General features: G+C 45.6%; 1 protein-coding gene across 2 annotated transcripts in view; it reads right to left on the reverse strand.

The window, feature by feature from the left end:
• GTF3C2 (general transcription factor IIIC subunit 2) overlaps positions 1 to 13331 on the reverse strand; it is a 718613-nt gene that overhangs the window by 182768 nt on the left and 522514 nt on the right. The gene's annotated exons all lie outside the window — the stretch shown is intronic.

Below are 13331 nucleotides of genomic sequence, written 5' to 3' on the forward strand. Positions count from 1 at the left end.
CCTCTTGGTCTTGTCCAGATAAAATCATAAAACCCTCCTGTCATATTGGAAGTGTAAAGAACACTCAGCTGGAGAAGATGGGTTGTTAAAGAAAACGGAGAGTAATAGTCTGGTTAATATGAAAAAAAAAACACCTTTGAAAGAAATGAAGGATGGGCGCTCATTACTACCCTCTTAGAGTGGAAAATGTATAGAGGTCGACAGGTGAAAGGACCTGAATCTCAACCCCTTCAAAATGAAGTAATTGTGACTAAAGACTGTCTCCATGGCAGATGCTTCAATGAAGCACAGTCAATAGTTTCAAATGGAGGGCCCATTCATTTTGAAAGAACTAGGTTGAGTTGTCAATGAAGTGAGGGTGCTCCTATAGGAAGGAGGACTTTCTTTAGACCTTCAAAGAAGGCTGTAATCGTGGGGACCTTAAAGAAGGACATTTGAGGAGTACATTTTCTATAAGTCATTAGATGGACTTTGAATGAGTAGAGCTGCAGCATGCCAAGCGCCAGATGTATGCATCTTATTCCGTTCTTCCTGAAAGGGGATAAGATTGTGGCGCTGCTGTTGGCACCAAAAGTAAAATCTAATAAGAATGATCATTGCGTGGCAATTCTGAAGGTTCAAGAGGACTGTTGGAGTTAGTAGAATGGTGGAAAGGAATTCAGTAAAGTTAGTGAGCTGCTATCCAAAGGGCAATGCTCGGAGAAACTGAATCCCAGTAGGAAGTCCACTTGTTTTTTTAAAATTCCTGTTAAGGGAATGACTCTTAACACACGAACCTCATCAGAGGCGCAGTCCAATTTTTTTGCACCTCAATCTTGTGCCTCCTGCTGTGTTTAGGTAATGCATTACTATAGTGGTGTCTGTCTGAATTAAGATTTTGCTTACCATCAGAGATAGTCTTGAGAGCTAGAAAAACTATTCTGAGCTTTCAGAAATAAATGTGCCTGCAACTTTCCTTTTTCAACTCTAAACCTTGACAGGTCTATAGGGCTCCTCTACTTGACATGGATGCATCCATGATTATAGCATTTACTGGAGGATTCTGTAGAATGGGTACTATTGAAATTTGAAAATTGTCATCCCTTATTTTTTTCCTTTGAGACCACGGATATTACAGACACTGCTGAAGTGGTCTCATTTGCAGTCTTTCCTTCGGGACAATGAAAACGAAAGAGTGCATGGATTCCAGCAAGAAGGTCTGAAGAGCCCTCAAGAGCTGACACTTCTCCCACTTGGACAATACACTGTCTTTCAAAGGAAACACTTTTCTTAATGTTATGTCTAAAATGTTGCTCCCCCATAAGATAGAACTTGAAGGTGGGGTGTTGTTGTCACTTGCAAGTCTTGTGTGTCTTTTTCTGGGAACTGCAGCTTATTATCCGCCAGTTGTCCAGATATGGATAGAAAAATATTTTGTGACAACAGAGGTGCTGTACAATACTGTCATGCACTTGGAGAATATCATAGAAGTAGACTTCAGTCCACAAACAGTACCACTGTGTATTGAAAGTGTGAAAGGCCAATTACAAATCACAGGAAATTACTGTCACTTTGACTTAAATGTGGAGACAAGCATCCTATAAGGTCATAGTGCACATCCAGACATCTAGTATAAAAAATGTGATAGTGCACTAGAATGGGAATTCTGTCCCTCTTGAGCCACATATTGACATAGATTCAAGTTTAGTTTGAGTTTTGAAGAAGAAGCCCTCAACGATGTTGGCCTGTAGGATGACACATTTCTCTTACATTGGAGAGAGATGCTCATTTCGTGTACTTGTGGATCCAGATCCATTAATGGAGAAGCGGGTACTTGAGACAAAGGAGAGGTCTATGGCGTCTTTCTTTTGGGTGACCTCAAAGTGTGCAAAGAAACCATTTCGGAAAGTGACGGCAGGTTGAGAGGGTTTACAGATGTCTGCCGTGGATTTCTCAATGTAATTGCAAATCTAGTAGGTGAGTGGCTGCGTAGACAGGTAAGGAGAAGGCAATAATCTCTTCTTGTGAGTGTAAGTTACTTTTGGAGACGGACCGCAGCTGAAATTCTTGATGTTGATTCAAGTGACTGAGTGATGCCGTGATAGAGATAGTATGGCACTGAGTGATTTAGAGATGTGGATCTCATCAGTTCGAAATGTGTAGTTGATGTCGGTAAGGTATGCTGAAACGTCAGAACATGACGATAATGATGTATTTATGATGACAGCGAAACTGTTTATGACAGCAAGCATTTCGAGGTCTGCTGCTTTCATCAACATGAAAGACTGACGCCGACCAGCAATGAAATATTATGAGAGTCCCCATGTCAATGTTTCTTTTTTGCTCCTTGATTTTCTCTTTCTGGACCTCCCTCTATGAGAGTCCTTGGAGGTTGCAGGCCTGGTCACAGTAATACTGAAGATTCCCTGTAGACCTTGCTGAACTGTTTTCTTTCCTATTGTTTTTTTGTCTTCCAGTTTCCCATGCTTTCCTTGTGTTTCCACCCGCCTTTTGGTCATTTTAGAGCAAAATGTACACAATTCCACAGTGAGGAGATGGTAAACAAAATATTCACACTTCGTGTGAGTCTCCATAAGCCCTTTTCCGCCAGCAGAATGGATACTTCACAAAAAATGAAGGCAAGAAAAAAATACTAAATACTTGATAACACTTTCTGGTGGACAAAATAACTGAACGTAGATTCCGCACCTTGTGAATAGTTTCCCAGTCTGACTGGATCCGGAAACTCAAAAGTAGTACAACTGTGTAGGAAAGGTCGTATGTCTCTGCACCAACCTCGTTACATTCTGAAACTTACGAGCTGAACAGCATATAAGTGCCACCCAGGAGTGCTGACATCCGAGCTTTTAAAGGCCGGTCTGGAGCATCAGACACAGACCCTGTTGACTAATTGGCTTATCCAGTGTGCACATCTCTAGTTTGGGACCTTTTTAGATGGAAAGGGGGCAATTCCACAGAAAAGGAAGGTGAGAGGTCGATGAATATGCAGTAAGATACAGTTTCCACCAGAAAGAGAGTTACCGAAGGTAAGTAACCTATTCGTCTGATGGCTATTTCTAACCTCCGATTACTCATATTGTGAATAGATACCCAAGCAATACCTTTGTTGGGTCTGTGGAATGGCTCAGGTTAAAAAGTCCTGCACGACAGAATGGGTTAAATGCCCATCCGACGGGCCTGACTGTCAAGGCCATAGGTCTTTGTGAACGTGTGCACTGGTAACAACGTAGAAGTCTGATACATTATCCAGGACAGGCACTCTACGTGCCAACACAGTAGCAGCAGCTTTAGCTTGAGTGAAATGAGCCCTAAATCCTCCAGATGGCGGCTTCTTACTAGAGCTCACCAGATTTTAAAGCAGAGCGTTATCAGCCTAGATATGGATCGTTTCTGTCCTGCCTTGCCTTTCTTTGCTCCCTGAGAAGCCCACTGAGTTGATTATCCACTTGATGGTCCATGGTTAGGTTTGCCATCTTTTTTTGCTGACTTCCATATAAAAACACTGTCCAAACTGGTAAAAACTTCCTGAGGTGGCAACCCTACTATACCTGGTGCGATCAATGTAGAAACTAAGGGCTCTCTCTTGGAGTCCAAACAATAGAGTCACTCCTATTGTTTTGAAGGATTAGGAGGGGTAAAGATTCAGGAATGGTGATAACCTGCCTGACCTAGAAAAATATTACTACTTTTGGCAGAAAAGCAACTTGAGCTCTCACCACCATTGTGTCTGGAAAAATTGATGTGTAGGGCAGCTGGACCGAGAGTGTTTGGAACACCCTCATGTGACGAGCTGATGTATCACGACCAGAAAGACCCTTTTCAGGTTCAAGAGACATAGTGAACAACTGTGCACTGACTCGAATGGTGTGCTCATTAGAAAAGTGAGGACCAAATTAAAGTCCCACTGTGGTTACCACAAACTGCTTCAGCGGAAATATGTAATAAACTTTTAAGAAATATTATCACAAAACATGATTTAAATGAAGGCGGAAGCTCAGGTAATCTTAAAAAAATCCGAAAGAGCTGGCAATAGCCTTTTAGAGTTCCCAACCAAAGTCCTTGCTGGGCCAACAACAAAACAATCAACAACACTTTAGCTTATAGTGGGTGAATCTAGCTAGTGCTGCACAAAGCCACAAACTTCTTGCAACGCCCGGCGTACACCAATATTGTAGATGGGCACCTGGCTGCCGTAATAAAGTCAATGACCTCGAGAGGAAGATAGAAGGAATCTAGATGCCACTTTCCAGGCATGGAGGTGCAGATTGAGGGGGGCCAGGTACAGCAACCTTACCTATTGCTGTAACAGCAGATCTTCCTGAAGCAGCTTGATCGGAGGACAGGTGCTCATGCCCAGAAGTTCTGGATATCACACTATTCTTGCCCAAACCGCAGCCACTAAATGACTATGGCCCGGTTTATCTTGATCTTGTTTGTAATTTGAGTCAGGAGGAATAGAGGTGGGAAGGTATACAGCAGCTCCATGCTGCTCCAAAAGAAAGCCTCTGCGCTTCAGGAGAGTGCCTTCTTATGCTAACACAAGTATCTCAGTCAGTATAACACTGCACGTTCTGCTATAGCGGGAAGATCAAGCCAGGGCTCTCCCCACTGCACCACCTCTGGGCACACTGGGTGTAACTGCCAAGTGTGACCCCCCTCGGCATTGGCAACTGAGTTTGTTGGTCTTAGCGTTCAGAGATCCTGCAAGGTTGTTCATGACCAGAAAAATGCCCTGGCGAGTCATTAACTTCCAGAGGCGCAGATCCTCCTGTCAGAGGACCCAAGACGTCCCTACACCCTACTTGTTGCAATACCACATGGTGGTAGTGTCTGCGAGTACTTATATAAGAGTCTCCCTCAAAGCATGGTAGTAAGGCTTCAATAGCAAGCAGATCACTTGCAACTCTAAACAAACTGATGTGTGGGCAGGTTTCCGTCAGAGACCAGAGTCCTCTGATCTCCCCCTCTCCAAGATTGCCTCCCCAGCTCACTAGTGATGCATATTCCATTGCCATCAGCTTTAGGTGGGGCAGGGAGAGGAGTCTGCCACTGGCCCAAACATGGACCAGCAGCTAACACTGCAGATCTTTTGCAGTCTCTGGAATCCAATTAGTTCCCCTATGGATGTGCCTACTAGGAGTTCAGATCTCACTACAGATCCCACGTATCATCTGGTGTGGTTGACTAGCAAGATGCAGGCTGCCAATAGTCCCAGAAGCCTCAACTTCATTGTTACTGAGATCCAGGACAGAAGCTGAAACATCGGGATCATAGACCGAATGCCCTAGACTCTGCGCTCCCGGGGAAAGGCACAAAACTGCACTGTAGTCAAGATGACTCAGATAAAAAGAAGCCTCTGCGGAGTCAAGTGTGACTTCGGCATGTTGATAGTGAACCCCAACGATGTTAGAAAGTTGGCGGTCTTCTGGAGGTGTCATGGGCCGGTCAGGTAGCGTAGCTTACTGTGGGCCTGAGGGAGGGCTGCGGGTCTGTTTCCTTGGACGGCATGGTATGCCCGACTTGCGGTCCGGAGGGGTTAGCAGTCTAGCTACTCTCCAGACGCGGACATGATCACAAGCACTTCCGGGGGAAACCACATAAGGACCATGGTTTCCGCCCGCTCTGTGTTTCGAATTCCGGAACCAGCGGTACGCTTACCGCATGTACCTAAGTCCTGTAAACGGCTTCCCTGCTACATGCCGTATCTCGTTGCCTTTTACGCTGTTCGCACTGACCCTTGACGGCCGCGACGCGCTGGGAGTGTCCCTTCCTGTTTGCCGGTAAGGTAAAAGAGACGCTTATTTCTTCGTGCCTGATACGCGCTGGGAGCGTTCTTGCCTTTGTCTCGCAAACGCTCTGGGGGCACATCATTCCTGCCATTTGAATCGCCTGTACAGTCTTGACACTGCGCTGGAGCGCATTTGTTTATTTTGTGATACCTTATTGCGCTGGTAGCGCGTTTGATGATTTTGATTTCCAAAACACTGGGAGCACCCCTGCCTTTGTCCTTGCCACACCGCGCTGGAGCGCATTTGTTATTTATTGATACCTTATCGCGCTGGTAGCGCGTTTTGATGATTTTGGTTTCTATGTACAAGGAGCGCCCTTGTCTATGTTCCTGCCACACCGCGCTGGAGCGCATTTGTTTATTTTGAATTGCCTTAATGCGCCAGAAGCGCATTTGATGATTTTGGTTATCTACAATAAAGCACCCTTGCCGATTTTGGCTACCTAACAGTGGATTCCCCACAGTTGGATCATCCCTTCATCATGCTGGAGCACTGTTACCTGAGGACAACCTCTACAGGTACTGTAACCTTCCACATGTGTACTAGGAGAGGTAGAAGGGGGTGATTGTGTGTGTTGAGTCCAGTACTAAGGGGCCTTTCTTTCTCCTCTACAGCTGTCGGGTACACCCAGTGGGTCCCCAAACAGAGAGGTTCCCTACAAGCAGTCAAGACCATCTCACGTCCTCTTGCTCCTTCGGCGTGCCCATCATCATCCTAACCTGTGTACAAGGCAGTTTGGGGGTAAGGTGGGTTCGGTGGTGGTGGCTCATGTCGTCTCTGCAAGAATACTTAACAGATCACAGGTAAGATTTGTGAGGTCCCGGACAGGAGGTGGTCTACAACTACCTGTTGTGAGCTTGCTTCCAAGGTAGGGGTAGACTGGAACACCCAACCTCCGAACTTATGCTGCAACTACAGTAGTCGCTCTCATGAACCCCAAAGGGGCACTAGTAAAGCCAAAAGCGGGCACCCCTGAAAACACCTGTGGGCCTACAGGACAGGAATATATAAATAGGGGTACTGCAGGTCCAAACATAGCATACAGTCTACAGGATAGACCAGACCTAGGCAAGTGTGAGTATCCTGAATGTGTCCTTCCGAAAGAAGACGTGCAGAGGGCACTGATCTAAAATAGGACAAAGGTATACGTCCTTACTCAGCACAAGGAAGTAACAGAAAAAGTTTAAAGTTCCAACTTCAAAGGGTGGACATCCCTCTAGGGCTCCCTATGCCAAAAGAGCCTCCACTTCTGCTGCAAAATGGCCATGGCATCCTAAGTCAGCTGTGCTGATGAGGAGGGGAACATGTGTTGGGCAGAAAGAAATGGGAAGACATAGCTTCGTTGGACAATTTAGAGAACCCATGCGTCTAAAATGATGTCACGCCACGCTTGGAGGAAATGTCTGGTCTTTCCCCCTACAGGGTGTCTGTCAAAATGACACACTAACGTGGTACTGCGTATGTGGCCGCCAGAAGAACAGTAGACTGAGCTCCACGTTGTCTGTGATGCCTTGAACATTGTTTCTGGGACCTGTGGGCTCAGCCACAAAATGCCTGAGAAGTTTGTTGTGCCAGGAGCGGGGTCTGGCACTGGTAATATTGAAAACCCCTGGCATATCCCAAAAAGGGGCAGAACTGTAAGGAAAATTGCCTATTAGGGGAAAACAACTAAAAGGAATACGCTGTGGAGCGACTTTCTTGAAAGTGTTCCAGGGCTGAGGCAGCTTTCTCACCGAAGAGGCGAGAGACATCAAACGGCATTTTCATTAAAGATGTCTGGACATCCCCTGAGAAGCCCGTAGACCTCATCCAGTTGTGAAGAGAAAGCACAACACTCTTCCCCATTGCCAGGCTCAATTAATCAGTTTTGCCGTGGCCAGACCTAACAACAATCGTTGCCACAGCCTGGCCTTCTTGGATTGTATGGGCTAAAGATACCCACATGTCCTCCGGAACTGAAATTCCAACCACGTCCCACAAAGCATGGGTTTAGCACTCTGGGAGGGAGCTGGCACTACCACATCGTAAATAAAGGCTGGAAGAAGAGAATGTGTGTTTGCCAAGGGTCTTAATGCATTTGGATTCTCAGTCTGTAGGGTTGGTAGGGAAGGTCTTTTGGTTTACTCAGCTGATGGATGCCTGTACCAACATCTCAGACACTGGTTGTTGGGTCAGAAAATCAGGGCCACCTGCCACTGGTCTGCGGCAATGAGCTACTTGCCTATTGACTTGGGGTCAAGACCATGGTTTTTCTCAAGCGTCCAAGCGGGTTATACATAAAGGCTTCGTTAAATGGCAGAAGCGGTTCCGATGCCTGAACAGGTCACATCGACCAGTTGTGCTGTAGAGTCTTCTATTTGGAGTTGTGTTCCAACCCCAGGTATCTTTCATGAGGATCTGTCCCAAACATTTGCTGGTACCTACAAGGTTTAAATCCAGACATTTTGGGTGGTGACATGTTTCCCTTGCACACTGTAAAAAGAAAATAAAGAAACTGATGTCACTTTGCGCCAGGGTAGCACTAATATATAGCCCAGCTTGTCACGTAAAGTTGGTGCGGAGCTGCACAACCCCCCCTATTGGCGCACAGGAGTACTGCTTTCGATTTTACGGATTCAGACGGCCGCCAGGGGAAATATTCACAAGTTGAGGTTTCTACAGTTTTTTTTTGTTTATTGTTTTTTTTACATTTGTTAACAAATCACAACAATAATTGCAGTACTTTTCCTTACCATAAGAATGTCAACCTTCTATGGCATATATTGTGCACATTTTACTACCATCGGGCACTTGACAGCTTGAGTTATCTACAGTTAACAGTATTCATCGGGAACAACACAGGTGACTTATTAGATGTCAATGACGGTAATTTAAAAGAATGAATCCAGAGAGAAAACTCTTAAAACAGATGAAAAAACAATAAGAAGATCCAGATGGGAATCGATTTGGAAGAACGCTAACATCACATATAAAGGCAAGTCGTTGTATAACCCCACTTGGATTAAGAGCGGCATCCTTTTTCCCCCATTAACTATACGAAGAAACATACCCCTTGCCCTTTGCAGGAATCCAGGCGAAATTTGGAATTAATGCTTGCGATTTCTATTTATTTCTAAATATTAAATCTGCCATTACAAAAGCGGACTTGTACCCCACACCTCCAGCTCTTCTCACATTCTTCTCCAACATAAATCGTCTAGGCCACCAGGTTTCTAAGATGTACAAATTACTGAGCCCGCAATCCTCCAGACTAAATGAAAAAACTACACAATTCTGGTCCTCTCGCGCCTCTTTCCCTATCTCTGAGACGGAGTGGTCCACAACTTGGAAATCCTGTATGAGCCACAAAATAAGCCCTACATTATCACAAACCAAATACTGGCTCATGCATAGGGTCTTCTGGACGCCCGCTCGCCTCTATTCTCACAAAATTAACCCGACGCTTTTTGTTGGAACTGCAAACATGCTGAAGGTGATTTGGACCACCTTATCCTCCAATGCGACTGCGTCTCATCCTATTGGGACAAAGTATTTATGTTCATCCACAAACTGTTCAACATTACACCGCCCAAAGAACTTCCCTATCTTATTTTTGGCTCTGTTAAAGAAACACAACTCCCTGAACCGGATAGAGCCCTCTTAGACCTCCTACTCATGGCAGCCATTAAGGTCATCCTAAACAATTGGAAAGACACAAAAAAAGCAAGCTATGCCTGTTGGTTAAACTGGGTGATTAAGCTCCGAGGGGCTGACAACACCACGCTCCAGACCACACCGTGGCATCCCCCACGAAGGAGAATGTGGAAATCACTTGATATCTACTTTGACACTTATAAACCGCCATGAATGGCCACTTCTCCTGACCACTTGTAACCCACGAAGTCCTTCTCAAACCGATCAAGACACACACATCCCTGGCAATAGTGGAATGATCGGATCTGCTTATCCCATGGTGGCACACTCCTCTCCTTTCCTTTCCCTTTTCTTCTCTTCTTTTCTTCTCTATCCTCTTCTCATGTAGGACTAATCTCTCATCCTTTTTCCCCTTCCTATTGAACCCTGTAATAATGAGGCCTTTTAAATTTGTTGATACAAGCAAAATGCCCGAGCACCTCTGTATGTAATAACGCCCATCATAGTTATACCTTCTCCTACTTAGTCAACCGTATTCAGCCAATTGCTCTTCTTTCTATTCAAATGTACCTCCAACAGCACATATGTTTCTCAATGTATAATTTTGTTGTACCGAAATTTTCAATAAAATTATTGAAATAAAAATAAACAGATGAAAAAACAATAAAGAGCTGAAAAAAAGGAAACAACTCTGAGGCAAGAGCAGTTACAAGGGTTCATGAAATGAAATGAAAAGGGCATTTATAAAGTGCATGGCTACCAGGAGGCCTCCCAGCGCTGAGACTGACCGACTGGTCCAGATGACAGAATGAGATGGTGCTTTAGGGAAATAGGAAGGTTTTTAGCTGTTTTCTAAAAGAGCGGTGACTGGGTTTGGTCCGGAGGTGGAGAGGTAGAGAATTCCAAAGTCTGCCTGCATTCAGAGAAAAAAGCCTGCCCCCACTTCTGGCACGTTTCATTCTGGGGATTGCGATGAGGTGGAGGTCATTCGAGCGCAGATGTCTCCTAGCTTTATAAGGCTGCACCATGGGTAGGACCAGGGGAGGGCCTAGCCCCATGAGTGATTTGTGGACAATGCAAAGGGATTTGAAGCTGATTCGCTCTCTCATTGGCAGCCAGTGTAAGAGACGCAGGGCAGGTTTGGAAGAGGACAGTTTTGGCATTCCCGTCAGCAGTCTGGCTGCGCAGTTCTGGATGATCTGTAGTTTGTTAATTAAGAAGGCGGGGGAGCCTAGGTAGAGCGCATTGCCATAATCCAGTCTAGAGGGCAGTATGGACTGGATCATGGTTTTCTTCGCTTGGAAGGGGGCAGGGGGAGCACTTTCCTCGCCATTCTGATGAGGCCAAAGCAGGTTGCCACTGTCTTGCTAGCTTGCGCTTGGAACATCAGATTGTGATCCAGCCAGACGCCCAGGCTCTTTATTTCGGGTTTAGGAGATGGGACTGGACCCAGGCAAGCGGGCCAGAAGGTTCTGAGGGCGGCATTGTCAAAGTTACCCAGGGCCATGATTTCCGTCTTACTCCCGTTCAGTTTCAGTTGGGAGCAACCCATCCAGTTTACTACCCCCGTAAGACAGGCATTCAAGGTCATGGAGTGGGGGGCGGTTTGATTTAGGGCTATGACCAGTTGGGTGTCGTCAGCGTAGGTAACCATATGGATTCCAAAAGGTGCTACAATGGATGCCAGGGGACCATATAAATGTTAAAAAGTGTCTGGCTTAGCGACGAACCCTGAGGGACACTGCACTGGAGGGGCTGGGGTTTGGAACTTAGGCCATCTTCGAAGATCTGGAAGTGCGGTCTTTCAAAGAGGGAGCGCAGCCAGCTCAGGGCGGAGCCGGACACCCCAACCTTGCACAGGCGATGAATTAGGACCTGGTGATTCACAGTGTCGAAGGCTGTGCTCAGGTCCAGCAGGATTATTGCTGCTGGGCCTCCGGCATCAAGCAGTTTCCTGCTTTCCTCGTCGACCGCTAGGAGAGCAGTTTCTGTGCTCGGTCTGGGGCAGAAACCAGTTTGCGAGGGGTGAAGCAGGTTGGGTGTCTCAAGGAACTCCGAAAGGGCGTGGTTTACATGTTTCTCAGTGATTTTAGAGATTCCTGGTAAGAGAGATATAGGGCGGTAGTTGCCCAGATCTGCAAGGTCGAGATGAGGCTTTTTAAGAAGGGTTTTAACCATTGCTTCCTTCCAGAGTGGGGGGGACGATGCCTGAGCCGAGCGAGGTATTGATCATATAAGTAATTGTCAGACCAATAGTGGAGGCGATTTTGGCTAAGACGTTCATGGGCGCCGGGTCTCTAGGTGATCCGCTTTTCACAGTGGGCAGAAGTGAAAGGAGGGTCTCCAAGGAGAAGGGGGGGGAAATGGTCCAGGTGAGATGCGGCGGGAGGTGGGGCGACGTTAATGGAAAATGAACGTCACTGGACTCAAACGGATGGGTGTATTTTTAACGCTCATAATGTAAAACCTATTGGGCTCTCTTGCTTATTATTTATACAAGCTAGGCATCAGTTTCTGCAGCCTCTTCAAACAACTTTGCTTTGTAGGTTGGCCTGGGTGGTATTCAATATCTTGACCTGCAAAGTTGATTTTTAGTTTACGTCAAGCACTAAACTACCCTAACCATCATGCCAACCGAGTATATTTACATATGTTGCATAATTCTGTAGTATACAGCATCATAATGCTTTACACATATGCAAAGAGCAGGCACACAATAGAAACCTGTCATGGAATTATGGCTTCACTGTAAATGTTGGTAATGCACAGTTATCTTAAGTCATTAAGCGCCTTTAGAGGGTCTCTAACCTTAGACGTATAGCTGCAGAGCCATTAGGTCTGGGAGCACTGACTGCTGAAATATCAGGTCCGAAGTGAATACGTGTCCCACACTCTCCAGAAAATCTCTGAATCATCACACTTCATCATTTAACACCAGTCTACAGGGCCAGCATCACAGCATGCAGAGTCACACTAACAGTGGCAACTGTTGAGGTAGGTGCACATTAGAGGGCTATGCCAGGTATCAAGGTACACTAACAAGATGCCATGTTACTGCATAGAGATGGTCAAAGACAGACTCATTTGTTGCCAACCACCAATGCAAAATGACAAACACTGTCAAATGTAACCATTCACAAGACGCTGTGCGCTGACCCAAAGTGTGAAGGACACTTCAAGCAAAGAACGGCTGAATAAGGCTGAATGATGGTGAGCCAAAGAAGCGAACATCTAAAGGGGTCTAACCCAAAGGTTACTCTGTATACTTGTTAAAGGCAAAATGTGTTATAAGGGGGAAATGGAATATGTATAGAGGATATAAGTAACACCCCCCCCCCCCAGGAAAAGAAAGTGGCTCAGAAGATGATATGTAATAATAGAGAGAGGATTGTGAAGTCGACCGTTGCTAAATGTAAGGAAATGACTGTAATGAAGTGTTTTTGCAGATGATTACTTGTACAAGCAGATCTTACTGTTTACAATAACATTTAATAATAAAAAAGCACAATGCCTTTGCCTACACCAAAGCTAACAAGCAGTGGCAAAGTCAATATGTCTTGCCTTTTTGCCCTAATGGCTATGCCAATGGTTATTAGCCATACTGCACGCACTAGGCTGGGCATCTTGGCTTTAGTAAAATAAACCCACGATGCTGTGCAGCATGGCTAAAGAAAAGAAGAAAAAGTTAACTTTTACGTGCATGCCTACATCATTGTGTTGACTTGCGCAGTAAGCATGCATGCTCCTACTAAATTACGTGGCTTCTTTTATTTTCTACTTTGTAATTTCTGATCCAAGCAGGACTAAAAAAACAGGGTAACAAAAGTGGGCGGCAACAAGGGTAGGGCGGGTGTCCAGGAAGCAACAGGGGCAGGTTAGGAACGTGGAAGCAACACAGGAATAGCAGGG

This window comes from Lissotriton helveticus, chromosome 6 (genome assembly GCF_964261635.1).
Source record: "Lissotriton helveticus chromosome 6, aLisHel1.1, whole genome shotgun sequence".
NCBI classification, from domain to species: domain Eukaryota; kingdom Metazoa; phylum Chordata; class Amphibia; order Caudata; family Salamandridae; genus Lissotriton; species Lissotriton helveticus.